The sequence below is a fragment of the Rattus norvegicus genome, chromosome 2, assembly GCF_021556685.1.
Source record: "Rattus norvegicus strain SHRSP/BbbUtx chromosome 2, alternate assembly SHRSP_T2T, whole genome shotgun sequence".
Taxonomy (NCBI): Eukaryota; Metazoa; Chordata; class Mammalia; order Rodentia; family Muridae; genus Rattus; species Rattus norvegicus.
In genome coordinates, this window is record NC_141535.1 from 178,675,446 (window position 1) to 178,688,010 (window position 12,565).

The following is a 12,565-nucleotide window of genomic DNA, read 5'->3' on the forward strand; positions in this document are numbered from 1 at the left end:
TCTTATTTACATTTCAAATGTTATTTCCTTTCACGGTTTCCAGGCCAACATCCCCCAAACCCCTCTCCCCCCCCTTCTATATGGGTGTTCCCCTCCCCATCCTTCCCCCATTACTGCCCTAAATGCCAACTTCCACATAGGAGAGTACTATGTTGTCTTCAAGGTTTGTGGTGAGCAAGTAGGAGCCAGGTACACCCACAGAGTGCCAGGTCTGAAGGAGCTTATGGTGAAGGAGTGCTGACATATCCCTCCAGACTGTAGGCCTCTGGGAGGACCTGGTTCCTGAGCTCATTGACATGGTTATTTTCTACAATTTAAGCTAGAAGTAGAGGAAAGGCTAGGTTTCTTTAAGTTCCAGAAAAGGGAACAATACAAGGGCAAAGCGCCTATTTTATGTAAGATTGAACAAGCAGGTTTATGGCTTGTTTTTCATCATCCAGTGAGTTAATAAAAGACGTACTCTGGTTTTGGGGTGAGGCATGATTCTCATCCCCTGGTGCAATGTCTACTTTGGCCTCTTTCTGACTGAGTAAAACACCACAGCCCCATCTTCCCATTCCTTCTGCCTGCCTCTGTTCTCATCCACCATCGTGATGCCTCCAGTTCCTCTTGCTTTTAAAGGTACTTTCTGAAGGTTAGCTTTTCCAGAACACTCCCTTCCTGTTGCCCACACTTTCACAGGCCGCTTGGTGGCTTATCCCTCTTCTGTTCCCCTCACAATCCTGGCCTCCCTGTACCTGCTCTTTGCAGAAATATCTCCAGAGCTCCACCCAGGACCAGGTGCATTATTGTCACCAACTAAGCATCTGTCGAATGAAGAATGGTTGGGGCTAACAGGAGGAGGGTGGTAGATTCCCAATCATCTAGGCTTATATGCTTGCTGCAGAGTGGAATATCCCAGCATTTCTCTGACTCAGCCCATCCTACTTGCTGTTATTTGCCAGATTCATTACAAGTTAACTCTCATTCCTAGGCCACTCATTATCTCCACCTTGTGGTAGCATTCTCTCCGATTGTGAGATCTGGGAAGTTATTCTCCAGGATCCATATTGTATCCCACCCTGAAGTCTGTGGCCTTACTATGAGGAGGGCGTCAAGCCTGGAGAGCACATGACCTGCTGCTGCTGTCTTGTATGATGCCCCTTACTCCTGATGTGCCTCCCCTCAGGCTTCCACGCTCCTCCTTGTCCCTTGGTCTGTCCTATCTACACTCCTGTTTCTTTTCCTCCACTGTTTCTATCTTTGCTCATCTCCCTCCCACATCTTCACCACATCTCTGCCTCTCAGTGCATCTCATTTTCTATCTCTGTGTGCCCTTTTGCTCACTGCCTTTGCCTTTTCTCTAGAATTATTCTAGCATGAGCAAGGAACAGTATGGTGGGAATGCACATGGCATCAAATTTTAGCTAGAGGTACTCAGAGATCATTTCCATTCTGAAAAATCACCTATGCTGTTGCCCTGAGGCTACCACAGACTACAGAGAGTGGGAGGAGAAGGGCAGAAGGCCAGGGGTGTGGTGATTCTAAAGAAGCTGTATGTTTTTCAGGAGCTTAGAGGCAGGCATAGCTAGTCCAGGTGTGTTTCTAGTTGAGCAGGTTCTGCAAGGCAGGTCTGAAAATGCCTGGAACTTCCATTTGGTCTTTGAAAGGAGAGCTGGCATTAATTATATGAAAGGAGTGCTGGGAGGGAGAGCAATTCCTAGGAGGTGTGGTATGATCTTTTGGAGGTCTTTTTTATAGTAGACTTAGGTAAGAAGTTCCTCCTACTGGAGTGGAAGCTGGGGGCTCCCATCATGGAAGCTGGGGTCCTGGTTCTCTAATTCTTCTGTCATTGCTCACTTCTTTATCCTTAGATCATCATCCAACCATCAAACGTTTGTGTGAATTAGGCAACCTGTCCAGGGCACTTTTATGCAGCTCACCCAATCTGACCTACAGAAGAATACTATTCTGAACAGGAGGATAATATTGTCTCCATTTTACAGTCAAAAAATTGATTCAACTGGAGTCCAGTGTTTATTTCTTTGCAATTATTTTTGAGGGTTGCAGAGATCTACTTCCAACAGTCCATAATTCCTAAAACCATGTCATATATTCCAGGTAGGCTTCAAATTCACTATATAACCAATGATGCCCTTGAATTCTGGATTCCTCTGCCTCTATCCTCTTAGTATGCCAATATACCTATCTTGATTCTATTTCTTCTGTCAGTCATAAAGGCACTGAATAAGTACTACCCATTTTCCAAGCCTAGTAAGTCTATGACTGCTGGGTGGAATGGAATTGGGATTAAAATCCAAATGCATGAACATGTGCTGTGAGCTAAGCTAGCACTGCTCACTACTGCTATTTAGCAGTCCATTTCTGTTACTGAGAACCCCTAGTCATCACTAGTATTCTTATGATGGTAAAATTTATATTTATTTTTGGCTAGAAGGCAAGGATATCCCTTAACTCTCATCCTTTTTCAAAGAATTTACTTTATTCTTGTGAGTGCTTTGCCTGCTTCTCTAGTTATGCACCACATCTAATCATGATGTCAGTAGAAGCTGGAAGAGGGTATTAGGTCTTCTGGAAGTGGATTAGTGCCATTCATAATGCCCCCTTATTCTTACATATTTTTCATGCGTGGTGACTTTCACATTTCCAGACGTATTTTTCTGGTATTATGGCACGTTCACCCAGTGGTGCTTTCCTTATCCCTTTACTTCATAATCCATGGACTTCTGGCGATTTAGGAAATGTAATGTTTGATGTTATTCACAGTCACAGAAGTTTTTGGTTTATATTCTAGATGTAGGGGCTTAAGAGCTGGCTGTACCTTTTCTACACACACAACCTTCTGAGTCTTGTCCTTAACACACATAAAAATCAGCACAGGATTTCTGTAAAATCAGTGCAATGGCATAGGGACAAGTAGATACCTTGTCACTGACCAACCACCCAAGCAATCTATGAATTCCACATTCAGTAAGAGTTTGTGTATCAAATAATAAAGTAGATAATTATGAAGAAAAACTCTTGACATCAACCTCTGACCTCTGAAAGCACACATGTGCATATATACCTGCACACATATATAGAAACACCCACGTGAACATGAAGACACACTACACACACAAAAGATTTTATTTACAATGAAGTCAAGGGTGTTTCCTTTACCATCTTAATTTGTTACCTTGTCAAATTTTGGATATAATGAAATTTTCTGGATTGATATTTAAAAGAAATAGAGAAACTTAAAACATTACAAAGGAGTTTAAGAATAAAATATTTATATATTCTTAAGCTGGGTAACTAAGGAGGACAATATTGCCTTCCCTAGAGATACAATGAACTGGGGTGGAGGGTCTCAGGAGTCCTCTCCTCTCAGGAGACCTATTCATGGACTGTGGATATTAAGGCCTTTACAATATTGACTGGATTTTACTGTCTGCAATATTCCTGCATTCTCAGTTACTCATATGGCTGATTTATACTCATCCTTCAATGTTTAATACAAATTTCATGTCCAAGCTTTTCCCCATATTTTTTATTCAGAACCTTGTTCCTTTTCAGTAGAGGTTCACACTGAATTGTATCTTTAATTTTGTGGGGTTTATATCTGACATCATTACTAGAAATTTAGAAATTTCCCAGTTTCCAGGAAACTCAGTAGAGACTTGTGGAGTAAGTGAATTTCTCAGCATCTTCTATAATAGAGATAATTTCCCCTGCCTGAGAAGCTTTGGAGTTTAGAGTTCTTGTCCTGGCTCACTAACAGTGGTGCTAAAGAACTGAGCTGGCTCAGTGGAGTTTGGAGGATGGAAGCGGAGAAGGAGAACCTTGGCAGATGTCACCTCTAACTACCAGCAGGTGACTTCCTGCCTTTGATGGGTGAAAAAGCTATATCCAAATGGGACAAGATGAACCATAGCAGGTGCAGACCTGAAGGTCAATTACTACAGGTATAGGTGTGGTGCTGGCATCCTGGAGCTTACAGCTTGTGGTGCTCTGACATTAGTACACTGCAGTGCTGGTTCCATGGCAGCGGATTCTGAAATTTCATAGTCAGAGATTCCAAACCAGGTTTCCTGCCAGCTCCATTGATGCCTTTGAACAAGTTGCTTTCTCTGGGTCACTATTCCAGCCTCTGGCCTTACATAGCTCTCTCCATGAGTCACCTATGTTTTGTTCCCAAACCTGCTGTTTAGCCTCCTCTTGGAAGCAGTGATAAGGACCCAGGCCTCCACAAGTTAAGCTCTGCAATCCAATGAAAGGTAAACCATACATGCATGTTGTCAGCAAAGACTAGCAAGGGGGAGCAAGGGAAACCAATCCTTTAGCTCCCCCTGTCTATGATGTCATATTTACATTCCTTCTAAACATTACACATCTTTTCATGTGTTATATGATCTTTCCCCTGTGTCTGCTATAGCAAAACTTGCTTTCGTGGGTCTGCTTTAGCAAAACATTCTTTAACTTGTGTGACCAGCGAAATACATTTGAAAAAGCTGACTTACCAAAGGAACCACTTCATGTTGGTTTGCTTTTAATCTTACATCCTTTTTTCTGTTCTGGAGTCCCATTAGGAATACCATATTATATGTAATTGTGGTGTCTCTAGAGGCTCTTCTATCTATTAAAGTTCTCTCAGAGAGGCTATGTATTTGACAACCTTAGCAATGTGTCACAAGTACTGGCCAGGTATTTTGCAAAATGACCAATCATGTGACTTGTCTGATTTAGTACTAGCATGTGCAGCAGTATTAGAATCATCCACCTGAGGCAAACTGCCTTAAAGAAGGCAACATGCTCACATTCAATCTGCTTTGTCTCAAATTTAGAGACTGCTAATGGTTGAATTATTAGACTAGCACCTTTCCCTACAACGTTGTCAATTGCTGTACACATGTGTAATATAACTAATATTTTAACATCATATTTAGATATGGGAAGATGCCTCCATGATGCTGTTCCCCTTGCTTCCTTGTCTACCTTTTATCAAGTTCTTCTACACGGTCTTTCTTCTGCCTATATGTAATATCAAAATTCTCTGTTCTTTTCTGTTTCTCATTTACAATTCTACAGATTATCTTACCCATAGTCACAGTTTTACCTGCACTGGCAATGCTTTATTCTGTGAATTCAACCAAGATCCGTCTTTCAATGCCAAGTTTTTTTATACAATGAACTTTGCAAAAGAAATTTCCTGCTCTTGCAATATAACATGTTTTCTTTTTCCTCCAAAAGCCTTATCTAAGCTAGAAAATTCCATAGTACTCTTTCTCTCTTCTTCATCCACACTGAAAGTTAGGAAGCTGCAGTGTTGCTGGTTCAGCAGCCATACTTTGGATCCAAATGAAACTGGGAGCAAATCTAAGCTTCTGTTTCCAGATCTACACAATGAAATGTACAAGTTCTTCACCTAGAAGACCACTCTGAATAGTGGATGAGACAATGTAGATCAAGTGATAAGGAGCAACTGAGAACATAAGAGATATCAATAGACATTGACTAAGGTTCACATCTGCTAGTTGCAAGCCTTAGGATTTTGAGCTTAGAAATAACTCCTGACTGTAGCCTCTGACTTTTATTTCCTGGGCTGTGGCCAGAGTTACGTTCCCATTATGTTTATTATGTTATTGGTTTTTCACATTATCTATGCAGCAATTTCTTTTTTAAAAAGCAATAAAAAAGAATATCAAACAAACCATGAAACAAATAGCACAAAACTAACAAACTATAATACAAGCATCAGAGAATGAAATCAGAACTTGGGTTGGTGTAGCAGGCTCTTCACAATCTTCTCCGAACTCTCATTTTCAGCACACACTCCCTTCTTTGTATTTGTTCTCCTCTGACTCAGTCTGTGTCACATATTTTCTGGACATAGAAGACCTCATAAGTCACTGCCTCTGAATGAGCTTTGATGGATAGCTTAAAGCATCATCAAGGACAACATTCACCCTTCATCATCAGGATAGAGATCCCTAATTAAGGACCTTGAGAAGTTAATGTGTTCTAAGATGCTCTCTTAGCCCCTAGGTGATAAATAAGCATTTGTCAAATGGTGTCATTCCTTTATCTACTGGCCTACCCCTAGAGCTTGAACTCTTGAAGGACTAGCACCTGTGGTGTGACATCCATCTTTGTATGTGCAGAGTGTATCTTAGTTATAGTATATGATCGTTTCTCAAGCTTCTGTTAGTTGCTTCATAGCTTGAGAAAGTTGACTAATTTCACAATAGAAATAGACAAGAGGAAGCCCTCTGGTGAAAGCTGCTTGAAGCTTGCTCCTATCACCCTCTATCAACTCAGTCAAAAACTGGGAAGTCTCTGCTGGGGGTCTTTGTCTGAGAACTGCCTTTTCACATCAAAACTGGACTCCAAAGAAGAGCTTTTTCCCCTACTCACCCTTACCCTGCACCCCTGTATTCTACTATTACTGGTTTTATTTAAAATTAATGTGATGACTATTGATAAGATAAACAACAATTAAAAATTTGAACATAGAATAACTATCTTTGTATAGATTAACCTCACAGAACTTGAATATTATCATCTGTACCTTTAATACGGTTGCTGAGAAAAGCCCATTATTTCTCACAGTGGTGGATTTTGCAAACTAGTTTTTTTGCATCTCAATATTTTCTTAAAAGAACATATGCTCTAAACAGGACTATGACTAGATAACTCTCAATACATCCCTGTATGCAGCTGAAGTCCCCTCTGTACAGAGTCTCAGTTCAAAGCCAATGTCCATTTTTTTGTCTGTGCTATTTTGTACTCCAAATGTTCCTAAGTGATACAGGAACATGCTATTAACTCACTCCATAAAACATATCCTGGCTTTCTCTTTTTTTATAGAACATGTATTGGTGCTATGAGACTTGGAGTAGAAACTCACAGTTTTACATCTGCCACATGAAATTCCAGTCATATCAGATCACTTGCTAGGCCTATCCTTCCAAATACTGGCAAACTGGTAAGGCCCCTCCTCCAACCCCACAGATCAGGGTAAAGGTCCCATGGTTCCACGGGGTGGCAGCCACCTTAAAGTTCTTGAGAATGGAGGCATTCACAGTCTTTATGACTGATTTTCTCACTGATCCTTCATTCTAGGATATTTTCCCTTGGGTGAGACCTTTCTCTCTTTTCTGAGTTGATTCCTTTTCTCACTGTTGTGAAACCCCAGGCCTGGCTGAACCTTTACTCTGCCTTTGCTCAGGGCACTGGCCCTGAACTCAGCCCCCAAGTTCACCACTTGATGACCTGTCGATCTGGCTTGGCTGTTGTTTCTAGCCACTGCATTTGTCTTCGGGACACTTGAACAACACGGTCAAGTTGCTAGCTCCTACTCTTACCCAGAAGGGGATGTCTTCACAGAAACCTCTCCAGGTCTAATTCACAAGCTAAATTTGGCCCTATAACCCACAAACGAATAACTCTATATGGCTGCTTAAAGGTACTTTTACAATTTGCCAGTGTGCTTTTCCTCTCCCCACTCTGATGTTCCCTTTGCTTGCTCTCTGATCCCAGTTCACTGCCCTCTGACTCTGCAGCACACTTTTGATCTGACCCTCACTCTCTTAGCCCACAGAGCCCTGGACTGCAGCTTTTCCTTGCCTCAGAGACCTGGTCCCTATATTCCTACCTCCTCCTTCCTATCTCCCAGGGTCAGCAATTGAAGCTTCTTGCCAACACTGCTGTGAGACTTGTTGTTGACTTTGAGAAAAACTCCTGATATCAGGGGCTGGATCTCTGAGACTGGAAGGAATGACTTCCCAGTTCCCTGGCCCTGCTGGCAGCCTCAGCTCTGTCCCCAAGTTGTATGCTCATCCCCGGGCTGCTCTGAGTTCTTCATACTGCACCACTTAGATTCACCTTTTGTTTGTCTCTGCCATACTTCTTCAGTTCTGTTCTAAGACATAACAAACACAGATTACCTAACTCAGATCATTGCCATAAGCTAAGGATCACTGCCTTAAATATACATTTACCCTTGTTTTTTGCTACTGCCATTAAATTACAATATAGTCTCCTTTTTAATAGATAAATTCTAGGACAAATAAACAAACACAGGTTGTCTAACTCAGATATGCTTAATAGATAGTGGCTCTCAATCTTATCAGAAGTCTGCTAAATATAATAGTAAATGTTTAAGCTTATTATGATAGACAGAGACTCTCAAATCCTGACAGTTTACCACCCAAGGTTCCTGCAAAGATATGGGCACAGTAACAAGATTCTACCTGGATTGTGATCTGATAACCAATGAGAAACACTGGTTGATTGTCTTGCCTGCTTCCAGGGCTTGGCCTAAACTGTGGATAAACAGAAGATAGCCAGAGAGTTAAATGTCTATGTTGCCTAAATCAAGGTGAGTTATTTTTTCCCACATTCCTACTCCATAGGAAAAAACTACTTATCCTCTGGGCCTCACAGCCAGACTGATACTGCCCAAGTTGCAATGAAGACTACAGGGACCTGGGAACTGTTTAGGTAGTGGCCTCAGTCATTTTAATTAATGACATCTAGACTATAATTCAGTCTTCCTAATATCTGACTACATTGACTGCTAAAGGAAGTTTGACAGCTAGAAAATAGACCTCTAGCTCCTTACATTAAGGTACTACACCACTTTATTAGCTCATTAGTTGATTTGTTAACAGTTAAGATGACAGAAAACCCGCTCAAATCTATCTCTCCTGTACCAAATAGGCTCCATCCAAATAAGTACACATGCCAATCAGTAACCTAAGTTTCTATCTGATACCTATTCCAGATGGTGAGATTCCTCTCCTGTTTCCTAATATTGGGACTCGCCTCACCCAACCACCAAGAACTAAGGGTGTCAAATGTATACCTAAAAAAAAAGTTTATTTATTTTTATTGGATTATTTATGTATTTACATTTCAAATTTTATACCTTTTCCCATGTCTCCCATCTCCTGTTGCTTCTATGAAGATGCTCCCACTCCAACCTACCCACTCCCACTTCAACAACTTGATATTCCACTACACTGAGGAAATGAGTGTTCACAGGACCAAGAACTTCTCCTATTGATGCCAGACAATGCCATCCTCTGCTATAAATGTGACTGGAGCCATGGGTCCCTCCATGTATATTCATTGATTGGTGGTTTAGTCCCTGGATTCTCTAGGGAATTCTGGTAGATTGACATTGTTCTTCTTCCTATGGGGTTACAAACCCCTTCAACCCCTTCAGTCCTTTCTTTAACTCCTCCAATGGGGTCCCCATTCTCAAGCCAATGTTTAGCTGCAAGCATTCACATCTATATCAGTAAGGCTCTGGCATATCCTTATCAGGGTCCTGTCAGCAAGCACTTCTTGGTATCAGCAATAATGATTGGGTTTGGTGGCTGCATATGGGATGGATCCCAAGTTGTGGCAGTCTCTGGATGACCTTTTTTTTCAGTCCTTGCTCCACTCTTTGTCCCTGTATTTCCTCCTGTGAGTATTTTGTTCTCCCTCCTAAGATTGACTGAAGCATCTACATTTTGGTCTTTCTCTTTCTTGAGTTGCATATGGTCTGTGAATCATTTCTTGGGTATTCTGAGCTGGAGCCATGTGTCCCTACATGTGTACTTCTTGGTTGGTGGTTTAGTCCCCATGAGCTCAGTGGGGGTGGGGACTGTCTTGTTGGTTGATATTGTTGTTCTTCCTATGGTGTTGCAAACCCTTTCAGTCTCTTCAGTTCATGCTGAAACTGTTCATACTATTAACAAACTTATCTCTTTTATAAACTTATAAGCTCCAGGATACCCATTCAAATCTTTCTATCATGGACCAAATAGGCTCCGCTTATCTCTTTTATAAACTTATAAGTTCCAGGAAACCCATTTAAATCTTACTTTCATGGACCAAATAGACTCCATCCATTTTTCTAACTCCTCCATTGGAGTCCCATGCACAATCCACACATAGTTGTGACTCTAATCAAGTAAGTGAAGGATCTTTATGACAAGAACTTCAAGTCTCTGAAGAAAGAAATAGAAGATCTCAAAAAATGGAAAGACCTCCCATATGCATGGATTGGTAGGATTAATATTGTAAAAATGGTCATCTGGACAAAAGCAATCTACACATTCAATGTAATCCCCATCAAAATCCCAACTCAATTCTTCATAGAGTTAAAAAGAGCATTTGCCAATTCATTTGGGATTAAAATAAAACAGACTAGTGAAACTATCCTCAACAATAAAAGAACCTCTGGGGGAATCATCATTCCTGACCTCAAGCTGTATTACATAGCAATAGTGATAAAAAACAACTAAATAGTATTGGTACAGAGACAGGGAGATAGATCAGTGGAATAGAATTGAAGACCCAGAAATGAATCCACACACCTATGGTCACGTGATCATTGACAAAGGAGCTAAAACCATCCAATGGAAAATAGACAGCATTTTCAACAAATAGTTAAACTATTTCAACTGGAGGTAAGCATGTAGAAGAATGCAAATTCACCCATTCTTATCTCCTTGTACAAAGCTCAAGTCCAAGTGGATCAAAGACTGCCACATAAAACCAGATACACTCAAACTAATAGAAGAGAGAGTGGATAGATCCCTGAACACATAGGCCCAGGGCAAAATTTCTTGAACAGAACACCAATGCCTTATGCTCTAAAATCAACATTTGACAAATGGGACCTCATAAAATTGCAAAGCAACTGAAAGACAAAGGACACTGTCATTAGGTCAAAACGTCAACCAACAGATTAGGAAAAGATCTTTATCATTCCTATATCTAATACAGGGCTAATATCCAATATACACAAAGAACTCAAGAAGTTAGACTCCAGAAAACCAAACAATCCTGTTAAAAATGGGGTACAGAGCTAAACAAGAATTCTCAACACAGGAATATGGAATGTCCAAGTAGCAACTAAAGAAATTTTTTCTCCCAAATGGATTTAAATTTATTCTCTACCTCTAATGTGTGTGTGTGTGTGTGTGTGTTTCACCATCTTGCCAAATCCGATGATTTATTCAAAATCTGCATCCAGGACAGCTCCAGAAAAGCAACCCACAGATGCTGCAATCCCTATCCACAGATGGTTCCACAGACCCTGAACAGCAAGGAAATAGCCAACTCTTCTAAAGACTAGATCAACATCCCCATACTCATTTTATTAGGTTTCCCAGAGACACATTGCCCCAAGTCAAAAAAGCTAAAGATCATGATGACCCCATTCCTGCTTCACAATCACTTCCTTCTAGGCTTTTTTTTTTAAAATTAAACCAAAATGAAGGAATATTAGCATTCCTTTTAGCCTACACCCCACAATTACCTGTCAACAGCCAGGTATACTTGCCTTACTTATAAAAGGGGTTGTTCACCCCCTCATAGCTCTCTTACTCTCTTGTTCTCTGCCCCTTCCCTCCCTTTCTCTTCTTTTCCCTCTACACTCTCCCTCCATGTGTTCCTAGCCTCCCACACCCTCTCTCTCCCTCCCTTACTCATACTCTCTCTCCCTCCCTCCCTCCCTTTCTGTATGTGTGTGTGTGTGTGTGTGTGTGTGACTCTACTCTCTTCCCAACTACACTTCCCATGCCCTAAATAACACTTTTTCATACCAAATCTGTCATATGAGTGGTACTTCAGGGAGAATATCTGCCTCAGCATGGGCTCCACTAAGGCACTCCTCCTACCCTCACCATACTGCTCCTCTACCAAAACATATCCTTGGGTTTCTATTTTTGTATAAAACACAATGCATGCTATGCTGTCATTGTGGTGTAAATACTTAACAATTAAAACTCTAGTTAGAAAGTAACCTATCAATCACAAGGCTTCCTGCCCAGCAGGACTGAGAGAGAGAGAGAGAGAGAGAGAGAGAGAGAGAGAGAGAGAGAGAGAGAGAGAGAGAGACCGAGAGAGAGAGACCGAGAGACAGAGAGAGGAAACTGGTGTTAAAAGACTATCCTGTGAAAGATAGGTGCAATTTTTTAAACAGCCAGCAGAGGGCGAGTAAGGTCAGTCTGGAATCAGGTTTTTCTCTCTCTCTCTCTCTCTCTCTCTCTCTCTCTCTCTCTCTCTCTCTCTCTCTCTCTCTGTGTGTGTGTGTGTGTGTGTGTGTGTGTAAGTGTTCCACAGTGTAGAAATATGGGTATCATAACTACATGTTACAGAAAGAAAAATATCAATAAACTTCAAATAGAAGTAAATTTATTTGTTCCTTGAAATATAGATATGCAACTGACACAAAGCCACAAATAATGTTTTATAAAATGTGGTTTTATTTTATTTTACTCTGCTGTTACATAGGGCATAACATTTCCTAAAGCTTTTTTGGGACTCCAGTCAATGATTAGCAAACATATTATAGTGATTCATCTCTCTAAAGAACAGCCACTGGACAAACCAGGTACCCTCGCATATGTGAACAAATCTGCATGAAAAAGTACTAAAGTGTAGACTTTGACTTGTGTACTTTATTTCTCCTTTCTAGTGTATTAAGAAAGGACATGAACATATTTGACTTTGCTAGTCGGTGGTGCGGCGCAGGGAAGGAATCCGCTGAGACCTGAGCTTAGAGGTGTCGAGTTAAAAGAAG